The following is a 15,075-nucleotide window of genomic DNA, read 5'->3' on the forward strand; positions in this document are numbered from 1 at the left end:
GCCATTTTTGGTTGTTTGGATGGATTTTATAGCCTTAGATGTGTTTTGTAGTTATTAGTGTGTGGTGCACCCTCATCTTGTTTTGTATTTGGGTTTTATTGGAAGTCTAAATCAAAAATCCGAATTTACTGCTTTTTTATTGATCGCATACATCATGCTGTTAAGCTGTTAATCTGTTAAGAAAGTCGACCATTTTAATCGTGGTGAATTTCAGAAGAATTATCACAAAATGTGTTTTCTATTCTGCGTTAAAGATCCAGCTTTGGGATGTCTTGTTGCTCTAAATGACAAATATGTTCTTAATAGCTGATGAACATATCCCCCACGATCAAAACGTTTAAATATGGCAATAATTAATGACAAGCGACCCATAATCACAAATTTATTTATTTTCGGAAACAATTTAAAAATAACTCACTATAACTAGGATAGCGCCGCCGGCCACAGCAGCGCAGCGCCACTTACCATAATGAGTACAATGACTAATCCGAAAGCTTTAAGAAGATCGCTGACGCGTTGTTGCTTAAAAATCGAAAACATTTCGGGGAATTTATAATGAGTTTCCGGACACAGCTCATCTTCTGGTTCTCATCATTTGTTTTGAAAAGATATAAACAATTGTATCTATTAGATGACAGAGTTTTGAATAAATCATACTTTGAAAGCGTTTATGTCTGGCAATTCTGTTTCCGTTTGACGTATGACGTATACTCATTCGCTGTTGTTTGTTGTTTCATGGCGTTGGGTCTTGTGTTTTGCTGTGGCATGGTGGCGTCTCCCACATCCGCATGAGACAATCATTTTTCGTTTTGATAAAGTTTCATTAATTTGACTATTCGATTCGGACTACGACGACGACGGCTATTGCAAACGTAGATACGAGTTCGAGGTGTGTTATATTATCTGAAAGCGTCAGTCGCGTCATCCGTCGCTTCAGTTGTCGTCGTCGTAGTCGTCGTCGTCCTCAGTCGTCGCCTCATCGGTTTGGTAGTCATCATCGTTTTTCACCTCTATTTGTAGGATTTTAGTAGCAATAAGCAACGCCAATCTATTTTGTCGGGCGGGAGGTCTACCGTCTGTATGCCATGTCATTTATATTGGAGTGAGTGACAGTTGCGAATTTTTCATCACAAACGGAACACGAATCAATCAGTGTCTGGGTGAAATTAATTTGTAACAAATCAATTAAATAGCTCAAACAGTATGTCTTAGTGTATCTACAGTCTACACTCTATACATAGGTACATGCATGCATACATTTTATGTGAGTAATGTTTTTTTTCAAAGATTTCACGGTGAACAAAAAAATTAAATAAAAACATCACAAATCGAATGACTTATGTTATAGGTAATTTGCGAATTTAGGACACCTTGATTTTTATTTTGTTTTCGTTACGTACACACATCTTAACATGTTTAATGCCTTCATTATATTTAAGTTTAAATTTAAGGAGTGTAGATGGAGTGTTATTCGAAATGAAATTGTATACATTAAATGTCTTTTCTCATCTTAATGATAAATCTTCTAAGACATTTAGCATAGAAATTTAAACCTTTTGAATTTGAAAAAGACAAGGTGAAACTTAGTAAGAAATAAACGCTGATTCATGAACAATACTAGAAAATAATGAAAAAGACCACTTCAAACACAGTGAGGCATTTTTTTTTTTAAGTGGAAAAATATTGCAAAAAATTGTAACATAACTTTCTGTTTTGAAGATACATTTAGAAGCGATTATAACCTAGATAACAAGCTCTTGTAATACATTTTCAACCTCCATACCCTCTTCTATCTTTCAGTCTTACGTATGGGTGGAATTTCTAAAAGTTTGGTATAAAGTATATGTTTTTTTTCTTGGTCCAAAAATAAAAAAGAGGCTGGGATGCGACCTTCATTAACATAACTTCCCATTCCGTCTTTCGATTTGTCTTGCTTAAAAGGTTTATAGGTTTTCGTGTATTATTAAAAAAGTTGCCAGTTGAATTATTCTAAAAAAAAATAAAACCTATCAACAATAGTTTTGCATATGATAAAATTTTGGTTTTCAAATCTATTTTTGTAAACTAGATTTTTAGTCGTTAACCAATTTTTACCAATCTTAGTAGCATTTACGTACTAATTTTTGTTTTATTTTTTTTTTATGAAAAAAATGGCAGTTGCATTTTTATAACAAATTTGCTGAATGTCAATAATAATATTATACGTTTGAAGCCAATATTTTTAATTTTTAACTTTCCATAGGAAGTTATTGTAATGGGTCCTATTTGTCAAATTGAAAATTTTGACATTTCTCGACGTTTCAAGGTCCCTAGAGTCGAAATAAAAGATTTTTAGAAAGATGTCTGTGCGTGCGTGTGTACGTACGTTTGTACGTCCGTACGTCCGTACGTTCGCGACGTTTTTTCGTAGTCCATAGCTCAAGAACCAGAAGCGATATCGATTCCAAATAAATTTTGTTATACAGATAATAAGGCAAAAAGATGCAGAAAGGGCTATCACAAAAATTGCGTGGGTGGTTTTTTACCATAGCAGTTTGAAAAAAAGTTAAACATTTTGGATAACCCTAAATATCTTACGAACCAAAAACGCTAGAGACTTGAATTAAATTTAATATAATATATTGTAACATGATATCAAAGAAGTATATTTTTTTAAAAAAAATCCAACTAATGGTTTTTTTATAAATCAAAAAACTGAAAAAAAAATTTGTCATCTCCAAAATTTTACGACTAAAATACGATTTCATCTCCAAAACAATTTTGTGCAACGAAGAATAATGTTTTTGACATCTGATAGAATTTTGAGAAAAATCGAATTGACAGTGTTTTTTATAAAAAATAAAAATCTAAAATAAACATTAATAAAAGTTGGTAAAAATTGAATATCGATTCAAATGTCTTTTCAAAAACTTGAAATTTTGGCTTCAAACTTATTTGATCTTATAAGAAATATTGTTTTCAACATTCTGAAAAATGTTGAGAAAAATCAAATTGACAGTCATTTTTCCAAAAAATAAAAACCTAAACAAAAATTAATAAAATGTGGTAAAAATTGATTTTCGACTCAAATATCTTTTCAAAAATTGTAGATATTGGCCTTAAACTACTTTTATCTTTCAAAAAATATTGTTGTTAACATTACAAAAAATAAAACTCTAGAAAAAACAATACTAAAACTTCGTAAAAAACTACTTTCGACTCAAATAGCTTTTCAAAAAATATAAATATTGGCTTCAAACTTATTTTATTTCACAGAAAATATTGTTTTCGATATTCACTAATTTTTATATAAAAATCCAACAGTCCGTTTTTTCATAAAAAATAAAATCTACTCAAAATAGTACGCAACTTTGGTAAAAAAAGAAAAATCGGCGGAAGGGATGGGAAGTTATCAGTGTAGGTCGCACCACAGCCTCTTTTTGAAATTTTGTTAATTTTTTTGTAGGTTTTTATTTTTTTTTACAAAAACTGTCAATTCGATTTTTATCAAAATTTGATCAGATTTAAAAACGTCGTTCTTTATTGCACAAAATTATTTGGAGATAAAAGTTTTTTTTTGTTCGTACAATTTTCGAGGTGACAAATATTTGTTGTTCAGTTTTTTTGATTTATAAAAAAAACGATAATTGGAATTTTTTCCAAAAAATACATTTTTTGATATCACATTATAATATATAATAAAAAAAATTTCATTCAAGTCTCTAGCGTTGTTGCTTTGTGAGATATTTAGGGTTAACCAAAATGTTTACCTTTTTCTCAAAATGCTATGGTAAAAAAAACACCTTAAAAGCCCCTTCTGCATTTTTCAGCATTATTATCTGTAAAACGAAATTTATTTGAAGTCGATATCTCTACTGGTTGTTGAGCTATGGAGGACGAAAAAAACGTGGCGAACGTACGGATGTATGAACGTACTTACACATGTACGGACATGTCTCCAAAAATCTTTTATTTTACTCTAGGGACCTTGAAAAGTTAAGAAATGTCAAAATTTTCAATTTGAAAATTGGACTGATTACAATAACTTTTTACGGGAAGTTAATAAAACTACAACACAAAATTACTACGAGCCTTTTTTTATTTAACAGAAAACATATTAATTTCTGTTATTTCATAACTTGGATCAAAGAGACTGAAAACTTTGAATTTTTTGGTATGCATACCTCTAATCCCAAGCAAGCTTCACATACGTGAGGTAGACAAAAATGTCGCAAGATGTTTGCGTTTCCTAAAGCGATGTCCCCTATAATCTGGCTATTATCTATGAAACTGTATATACGCCCAAAGTTTCAACAGTCGTTCTTTGACTTCCGCACAGAGAAGAAGTAACTAAGGAGCTAAATTTAAGTTAAAAAAGAAGTGCATTTGTAGTGTTTGCTGTTAAGAAGGAAGTGTATCATTTATTATTTAACTAATCGGCAGCCTAGTAGAGGTGGCGTCCGAAGACGGATCCAGGGATCGTGGGTTCGAATCCCGTGCGGAGTGCACGAAAAATGTTCTTGCTTTTTTCCACAATCGAGAAATTGTAGACTTCATTGATTGGGAACAAAATCTGATGGAGAAGGAGAGAAAAGCAGGGGTATCGAAAGATACCCAATAGAGCCAACTCTGCTAAGCGGCGTGATATGCGAAAAAAATGGAGAAGGGTAAGGAAGGATTCACCACTGAAAGCGAATTTTCAGACTACGCCGAGTCTGAGAAGACAGAATATGTATCCGAAGGTAGAGAGTGGCTCTTCAGGTCTCCGAATTTGGATATAATCATATCGGAGCCAGAGCCAGTCCCGCCGACAAGGAAGGCTTTGGAGGTAGAGGCGGACCTCCAAGATGATAGAAGACTTGTAAAGGCCCTGCAAGCCAAACAAGCGACCATTAGCCAATTTGAAGAAAACCTCAGAAAGCTCAAGGAGGAAATGGAGCCCCTCCTCACTCAGCTGAAGCTAAAACAAGAGGCATGCCGACAACAAGAGGCAGCTCAACGGCAACAAAATCAACAGCAGCATCACAAACAACAGAAACAACAACCACAGCAACAAAAACAACCACAACCCAAGCCCGCTAATAAAACACAGAAGCGGAGCAAAAGAAAAACCGCCCAAACCCAAACCCAAATATTGAGGGCCCATTGACCTCAACTAAAGCAATGCACCTACCGGGTTGACCTGCAGGACTTGAAACAGGAAAAAAGAAAAGCGTTTTTAGGCACAGTGCTTCTCACTGGCCGAATACAATTTACTTAAAGGCGTGCTCAAACAGGCCACCGCTGAGTTCTTCAGCTACACGCCTAAAAGCGAAAAATTTAAGACGGTCCTTCTGAAGGGCATAAGTTCCTGCACGGAACCGGAGGCGCTCTTAGCTGAGCTCCGTCAAAAAGCCACGGACGATCTCGATTTTATCGGGGTCAATCCTTTAACTACGGTGAAGTCCAGACGAGGGGGTTATAGGCTGCCAATGTTCCTGGTAACATTATCGCCCAAAAGCAGTTTTGAGAGTGTGAAAAAAAAATCAAATCTCTCGACTATCAAGCTGCACGCTGGGACACATTAAAAAGGCACGACGATATATGTTGCGCTGTGTCAAGTTGCGCTGTGTCAGGTGCTCAGAAACCCACATCAAAGGCGAATGCAAGCTGGGGAATGAGCGGATTGAGTATTTGACCCTGCTCAAGTGTGTCCTTTGTGGAAACCAAGGGCACTCGGCTAACTATAGGGGTTGCCCTGAGGTCCAACAAATAAAACAAAAACAGGCCAGTCAAAAAGCCAAAAGAAATCGAACAGTTCGACAGGCTCCAACACAAAAATTCGTATATCCCAAATTCTCTTACGCCAAATGGTGTCAAGGAATGGGAACTCGAGACAGTCTCCATCAACAGTTGCCCCCAAGGTCCCTATGCCTAAGGCACCAGAGGTGCAGCCTGACATTGTAGCCTTGTTTTTGAGCATTCAAGGTCAACTAACAGGGCTGTAAAGCCAGATAGAGAAGCAAAGCAAAAAGGTAGATCATCTCTACTCCTTGTTGCCTGGCCTGGCGCAATTAAGACCATAATGGGCGCGCTGCCGGAGATGCGCCTTAAAGTCCTAGCTGTGAATGTAAATTCACTGATTAGGATTGAACGAAGAGCCAATATGTTCCAATTGTTGGCAGACTACAGCCCCGACGTGTTTATGGCTAGTGAAACTAAGCTAAACCACTATACACAAATTGACTCATAAAAATTACAATATCGTAAGAAGAGGCCGGCCCGACTCCACTCAAGGGGGCGTTGTCGCAAAAGCATTAATTATAAAGTCATACATAATAATGAATTGCGAAAGCTCAAGACGCTAGAAGTTTGCGTTGTATGCATCTCTCTCTCTCAAGGGAAGCGGATGTATATGAATGCGGCTTATGCGGCTGGAGCTCCGCAGGTTACTTACTTTGCTTCAGAACTCGAGATTCTTTTTAGGGAACTTAAACTGAGCTTGGGAGAAAACTATTTCATCTTGGCCGGTGATTTGAACGCAAAACATGAAGATTGGGGAAATCAACATAGTAATCCCAGAGGTAACCATCTTTTTAATTTGATGAATCTTTACAGCGTTGAATATGGCTTCGACCTTCTGGCTACTGAAAAGCCATCGTATCCAAGAAGCAGCTCCTTTCTGGATCTTTTGCTGTACGACACCAGACTGACAGTTACAGACAGAGTGGGTAACCAGCCTAGAAACTGCTTACCGACAGTCGAGTACGACAGTGATCACTGCGGACTGGCTGCTGTATTGCAGATTCCGAACAAACGCGTGGAGTTGGAGGAATACGTTGCACCGCACTCTTAAAATTACAGTAAGATGCGTTGGCCTCGTTTCACCAACTCCTTAGCGAGAGAACTTTGTTCGAGTGACATAGCCCCACCAAACAACAGAAACCTGAAAAATACAGAAATTGACCAACATTTACAACAGATGGACGGAACAATAAAACGAACGATGGAACGGACAATACCAAAGTACAAAGAACGGGACCAAATGGAAGCTTACAGAAACGCGAATATTGACGCACTATGGAGGCACAAGAGTGGCTTACTGACAAGACTCAAAAACTTGTGCAGACGACTTACAGACCCACATGACTTGGAGGTTAGGACACTGAAGTCGTCAATAAAAAATTTCAATCTGTTGATTAAAGAAAGCTACATCAGGTTATCAATTAACAAGTACTGAGACCGCAAGATCCGGTCAGTTAACTCGAGTGACCCTAGTATGTTTCCTTAAATCAACAAAATATTCAGGAAAAAGAACGACAACGACCTTCCGAGTCTGAAACTCCAAAGAACCGAAGAGAACTGGGACATACTCATGACAGCGCAAATAAATCCAGGAGAAGCCATCTTTGACGATGACTTTAACATAATTGAAGATCCGAAGGAATAAGTGGAGGCGGTGGGAGCTGCTTTCCAGCAAGTGTACAAGGTGAATGTTAGCATTCGCCCAAACCACGACGTGACTTTAATCCCACCACTGATCATACTTGCACCACTCTTTGCTCTTATCCTTTTCAAATATGTACGTCTGGTAAATAAGTCAATTGGGATTTTCGTACACAAAGGTTCAATCGCTTAATTTTATGAATGCATTATTTATACCTTTCGAAAATATTTAAGCTATCTTGAACTATTTTTAATTATAGAATAATAATAATAATTTTCATTGATTAATAGCTACAATCAAATAAGGTAAACATTACGAAATTGATAGAACCTTTTGGAAATTGACATTTTATATACTACATAATTTCCCTGAAGAGTCAAAACGCAAATATTTAAGTATGTTTTAATATAATCTAAAACTATATTTTATTAGTCAATCAATTTTATTTAGAAACAATGTATGAATTTTTCGATTAAAAACAAATATTGTCTGTTGTATTACGTTAAGATACTGCAATGCCGAATGCCTCTTGTAGTAGTTTTATTCTGTTTTTTTTTTTTTTTTGATTTGGTAATTTCCTGGCAGGTACGAAGATGAAGTTTTGTTTGTAAATAATAATCGTTGTTGCAACTTGCAACAGCAATATGTAAGACAACATAAAAGATTTGCATTGTTTAGAAATGTGTATAAACCACATGTGAATTGAAAATTGAAAAGAGCGTTGAATATAATGAATCTTAGTTTTGACTCTAAACAGATGCCGCCTCTTGATACCTATAGATACTTTGTAGTTTTTGTTTTTTAATTTTGTTTGTTGTTTGTTAATGCAGATGCAGATTCAAAAGTACCGTACAGTACAACCAACTATTGTAAGTGTCTACAGATCTTGTAAGTAAAATAATTTTGATGTCGTGGAATTATTTTTTCTTCGCACTTATGCGCAAATATATAAGCAATTGATCAATGAGTTAGCAGCTATTGGGGAAGAGACTCAAGGATTATCAAAAAACTGCATAAATATTCACATTCAGAAAAATGAATACCTTTGTCTTGTGATGTAAGTAAGAAATACGTTGCTAAAGATTGAGCGCAATACGTTACTTGTTTTTTTTTTTATTTATTCAATAACAAAACATTTTTAATTTGTAAAAACATAAAATAAATGCTGATAAAAATAACTTGAACAAATAATTGGAATGGAGACATTTTAATTTTGCAAATAGTCATAAATGTATAACAAAACTACAATTTTTTTCGTTTTGAAAATGCAATAAATTTAACAATAAATATCAGAATTATTCAAATCGCTAGTATATTAGGCATTGTTCCGTTCCTTTAAGGACATCTTTACCGGAGTTAATGTGCACTCTACTAACAGAAATGATTTGCTTTGAAAGTGAAGCACCAAGCATTTGCTAAATTAGGTGAAAGTTGACAAACAATGCATGGTATTAGTTCATCTGTGGCACGACTTCTTTAAGGTATGAGGCTTAAGCATAGTGTTACAAATACGTTAGGGTTAATCGATGTTTTCTTTGCTTTACAGCTCCCTGGATTGTCTCTATGATCCAACACTTAATTGATGTAAATGTTGAAGTATTCTGCTGGTTCAAATCGTCTGCCTAAAATCACTCATTGGACAGGTTCAGACGGACATAAGGGACTTAAAAGTAAAGCAAGATCCTATTATCTGATTGAGCAGCTGACAAATGCCTTCCAATTAAAGAATATTTATTGAAAAATTGACTGGAAAATTATTCAAGTCAATTTTAATTGCATGAAAATGTAGGATGATCTGGTTTTGCCATTCAAATAAGAGCTGAAATGTATTTACCTTTTGAGTAGAAAGACGACTTCAATGTCTACAGCTCTGCACATAGACCTTCTTAAAACGCATTTTCGAGTCTTCTTAACACAACTGAAATATCACCTCCAATTCTTGATGCTCCATTTCTTCTATACGAAGTTGAAGTACTCGTAGGTATTCAAAACATTTTATAAACATCTTAGCAACAAATATCTACAACTCCTTACTGTCGATTTCAACATACACATACTTTTTGTAGACAATAATATTTTTGTTACTTTTTGCACGGTCAACTGAAGGTGGAATTGAAGTAAAGTTCCAACTTTGAAATTAATGACGTTTGATAAATTAATTAAATTATCTTGGTAAAATGTTGCGTTCAAGGAAATAATTTGACTGCAAAAAAAGTCCCTTATGCTGTCTGAACCTGCCCATTCTCCCAGACAGACTTGAAAGAGATCAATTCTTCGATGTTTTTGTTAAATTGTGGGTTACGATGGGTTAAGTGGTTGACGTTACTATTTAGATATTTGAATGAGTTCAGAAAAGTGGAATGGAAAATATTGTTATTGATCAACTGCGAGGAGGCTTTAAGACAAATGGTTCTATTCTTCTATCATGGTACAGACTTTCCGTCAAAATTTGACAGCTGTCAGTCAAAATAAAATGAGGTCTTGGGACAAACGACCAGATGACACACCTCATCATGACGATACGACACCTAGCCTTTCTCTTCTTATAGACACAACTCTAGTTTATATTCTTAAGACCTCTCCTTGAATGTAGCTCTAGTGCAACATTGTAGTAAATTAAGCTATTGATGTATATAAATTCTGAAGTTTATTTGCCCTTTTAGCTAAATCTATTTAAATATATTTATTTTTATAATACGAGTATACGCGCATAAATCAAAAACTTGATATTCAATATATAAACCAACCAAGTTTACTTAAATCTAACTTTTAATCAAATGCGCGTAAGTACACACCTTTATGCATAGCACATTCCTGATTGACAAGAGCATTATGCACAAATATGGTCTAGAGGACACCTACCTTATTCATACATTTATGTATATCAGCCATCAGCTACAATAAAGTGGATTGTGTCTTTTATATTTTTGCATTGCCCATGACAAAGTGTGAAATTCCATTTGTCAGCACTTGTCAAACATTAAGAGAGACTACTTGTCAATATATTCGTGATAAAATGTCAAACAGAGGCAATAAGTGTCGTCTCGCAGTTTCCATCGCATAATGTCAATAAATGGGTGTTATATGGTTACTTACTTTTGCTATTTATCATATATTGTGTTGTTATTTTGCCAACTTATATAAGGGAATGTATTTGTATTATGTCTAAAGCCATTATATGAGTCATTTTGTAATTAAGGTTCAGCCCTTTCATCACAAGAAGATGTTCTTTCAGACTTACACATATCGGAAGTGTGAGTAATGATAATTCTCATTAGCTAGGTGGTTTTACGTACATCATTTTCCCGTTAATTGAAAGTGAATATATTCTCAAAGAATTTTGTGAATTTAATAAATAAAAGATATATTTTTGCCATAATGTTATTTTTTTACTTATCTCCTAATAAGGTGTGTCTAGTAACCATGTACATTGTGCCATTAAGAATTTCAACAGCCATTGGACTTTTTTGTTATTACTCTGATATATAAGCCCAATAACGGTCATAGTGAGCTATTAAATTTCTTTAAACAATATTTTGCGAATTCGAAACGTATGAAGTTGCGTTGAACAGATTCTATCATATTCTTGTGGATTTCCGTTAATAGGAGTCCCTACCTGGAATGCGTACTTAAGATGGGAGCGGACCAAATTTTTATATGGAGTGATAGTAACATAAGGATTCTGAAATTCTTTAGTTCAACTTCTAACAAATCCTAACATAGAGTGAGCCTTACTAACGATCAAAGAGAACTCCAAGACATTTAAAACTTATAAACGCGATGTAAAGAGAGCTACGATAACCTATGACCATTCTAACTAGGAGTAAGAGTAAGAGAAAGTCATTACCTAACATTTAATCTATTCAAGGTTTAGTCAATTCTTTTTGCACCAAATAACAAAACTGTTAATATATTCTTGATGTTCTAAGATATTGTTTAGAAATATTATGCTTTTAAAGGGGTAAATAATTGATAGCTTAGATATAGAGTAGAGGTTCTAAATGACGCTTTGAACTCTTGATTTGGCAGTGGAAGATTTCTGAATTTAGCTCGACAAAACCTATTTTGAAGATAAGAAAAAATTCGTGTTATAAACTGAGTATGTTATTTTATTTTATTTAGCTTAATACAAGCTATCATAACTTAACTTAACTTAACACTAGCTTAACACTTTTTTTTTTCTTTGCAGTTCTTGTTATCAGTTTTCAACATTAATTCATTTAATGTACAAGAACTAACAATTTGGAAATGTTGAAATCGAAAACTACCATAGCAGCGTTGCAGTGACGAAGAATTCTGGACATTGGTTCAAAGTGCCCGTAATTAGTGCGGTGATGAGGGATATAGAAAAGGGAAACAGATCACAGATTTCGAGGGTTGGTGTTAAGATGAATATCAATCAGGGGAATCTATATTGCCCATTAACAATTGGTTAGCATTTTTGCTTCTAATATATAAGGGCTGCAAACCTATCAGTTTTAGTCGATCGGCATAAGGAGGCAAATTGGATGTATCATCCCAGGAGAGGCCACGTAAGGCAAATCGAACGAAACGTCTTTGAACATTTTCAATTCTGAGTGAATGGTTTTCATAAAAGGGAGACCATACTTGGCATGTATATTCAAGATGAGGACGGACTAGGGAAATGTAAAGCGCTTTAGTTACATAGGGGTTGGAAAATTCTTTTGACCATCTCTTAATAAAACCGAGAGATCTATTAGCTTTATTAATAATTTGGTCAAAATGGAAATTCAGGTCTTTGTCCCACATAATACCAAGATCTCGAATAGAATCGACTACGTTGACGGCGTCATTAAGGAAGTAGTATACTCTATGAGATGGGATTTGTTTGCCCGAAAATGTCATTTGTTTACATTTACCTACATTTAACTCTAGGAAATTATGCATGCACCAAACAAAAAATATATTAAGATCATTTTGTAAAAGTAAGGAATCAGATGGAGTAGAGATAATCTTAAAAATGTTCTTATCATCCGCAAACATTAGGATATCTGAGTTTTTTAATTTAAGACAGACATCGTTAACAGATAAGACGAAGAGAAGGGGGCCAAGGTGACTACCTTGTGGGACTCCAGAAGTTGCATGTATAGGACTGGAGACTGAGTTACGGAAAAGGACTCTATAAGTTCTATTCGCAAGATAGGAGCTTATCCAGTTTATAAATATAGATGGAAAGCCTAGAGCTCTTAGTTTGAGATAAATTATGTTATGGGATATTTTATCAAAGGCTTTGCTGTAATCAGTGTACATATACGACATCAACTTCTTTGCCATTCTCAAGTTCTGACAAAACTTTTTATATAAATTCAATTAAATTAGTCGTAGTGGATCTACCTTTAAGAAAACCATGTTGAGCGGGGGAGAATAAAGGCTTGCAATGGAAATAAATGGAATCATAAACTAAGCTTTCAAAAAGTTTTGGAATGCATGAAAGTTTAGCAATAGGTCTATAATTGTTAATTTCAGTTTTATTGCCTTGTTTATGAATGGGAAATATAAATGAATCTTTCCCTATATGAGGAAACACACCTTGGGAAAGAGAGAGTTCAAAGAGTGCAGTTAGTGGCTTTGACAGAGAATGTATACATTTTTTTAGAACAACTGATGGGACGCCATCAGGACCAGGGCTAAAGTTTTCTTTGAGGCTTACTATTTTGGCAAGTACCATTTCTTCAGTTATTGTAAACAATGAAAGGGAGGTGTGAGTGCAACCATTAGGATTAGGTTCGGGATTAGGTTTGGGATTAGGTTTGGGATTAGGTTTGGGATTAGATAAATTATTATTGCTACTCATTCTGGAAAGACGCATTCGACCAATTCGTATATATCGTCTTTGGTGATGAAACATCCAGTTATATTTTGAGGGATTCAGGAACTTGAATCTTCTTCCAGACAATTGAAACATTCGCAGATATTGACACAGAATTCTCGTTTAAAATAGCAGCGAATCCATGTAGCATCAGCATATCCGGAACAGTTATTAAGCATGAACCATGTATTATTAGCAGATTCAAGCCGGCTTAGTCTCAAATTCCAGTCCGATAACTTCCAGGAATGGCCACATTTGTTGATTATTTCGTCCTCCGCTGAGGTGGTTTGTTACAGAGAGTCAGCAGCCAGGTTTACCGCATGAATTTCATCACGAATGGATACGTTCGCGATATCACACGACGGTATGCCGGGTTATTTAATAATGTCGTAGAGAAGCGATTCAATTTTTTGAGATTTAACATTTAGGTTTTCAAGCTCGCGGTACACACTCGTATATTTCTGTTCTTGGTTGCTTATATCGTAAGCAATAGATATGAGTGCCGTTGAAACCCGAGAAAGCATACAATTAATGTTTTCAAATTTGTTAACGAGTCTAATGTTTGTAACTTTACTCATTTGATTGGAGGAGGGGGAGAGCCGTGATGACGAACTTTGCAAACAGCAATCAATATCCGATTTCAGTAGGTTTAACTGGTCAGACAAGTTTTTTTCAGATCGTTTGCCGACCAAGTTAGCACCTTTAACTTATCGTCAATGTCTACACGAAGAGAATTTAACTAACCTATGACGTCACAATATTGTTTTTCCAAAGAACGTATCATGGAAAGGCACTGCGTAGACGATTGTTGACATTGGATGTTTGAGTCCTCAACACTATTACAAACATGATCAAATTTCTTGGAGAGATTAAAAATTTGATCTTGGCAAACGGAATGTTCGTTAGAAAGGGTTTCTTTTAGACATTGAATTGCAATCATAATATCCTACACAGATATTTCATTGCATTCATCGCAATAAAACGCAAAATTGCGTAGATAGTCTTTTAGGTATACACTCGCCTTTCTGGCCAAGCCAGTACAAGAGGGGTGTAAGTATTTCCCACAAAGGCCACTGCACTTTAAAAGTTCCGCGTTTGAGTCAACGATGGCACACATTTAATTGGTGCACGACATAATTAATATGGTTTTTTGTTAAAGTTTTTTTTAGTTGTTTTTAATTTTTACTATGCTTGTTAGTACACAAGAAGAAAAAAAATGCTGGTGTAATGGGAAGCGGTGATGGGCAGTAAAGTAGGTCGGGTAAGAATTATCACACGCGCTGCGAGTATATTGATACTTTTTTTTTTATTTTTTTCATTTGTAATTGATTATTTGGGGTCGGTAAAAAGGTGGCAAAGGGCAACTGAGGAGCGAAAAGAAAATGCGACTGCACTTGATGAAGGTATATTTCTTTCTGAGTATTAAATTCAATTGTTTTAACTTAAATGTGATGATATCATGTAAAAATTGATGAAAAGGCTAGAAGAATCAGTTCAGCTCTTGATAGAGTTCTAAGGGTATCTTAGCACTAATGCAAGTAAATTAGTAACTGTCGATTGGTTTCGCATAAAATCATGTTTTTGACTAGACATTATATTTTTACAGTTCAAATTTCATACATCACAAACAATTTGTTCAAAAAGGTTGGAAATGCAGGACAGTTTAGAGATTAGTCTTGAATTACTAATGTCAGACTGGTTTCCCTTTTTAAAAGCTGGTGTTTTGATAAATACTAAACTAGTTGAATTTATCCGTGAAAGAGATACTGCAAAAATACGAAAGGACCATCTTAACAACTATAGGCCTTTATCAATTCTTCCAGTAATTGAAAAATGTTTA

The sequence above is a fragment of the Eupeodes corollae genome, chromosome 3, assembly GCF_945859685.1.
Source record: "Eupeodes corollae chromosome 3, idEupCoro1.1, whole genome shotgun sequence".
Taxonomy (NCBI): Eukaryota; Metazoa; Arthropoda; class Insecta; order Diptera; family Syrphidae; genus Eupeodes; species Eupeodes corollae.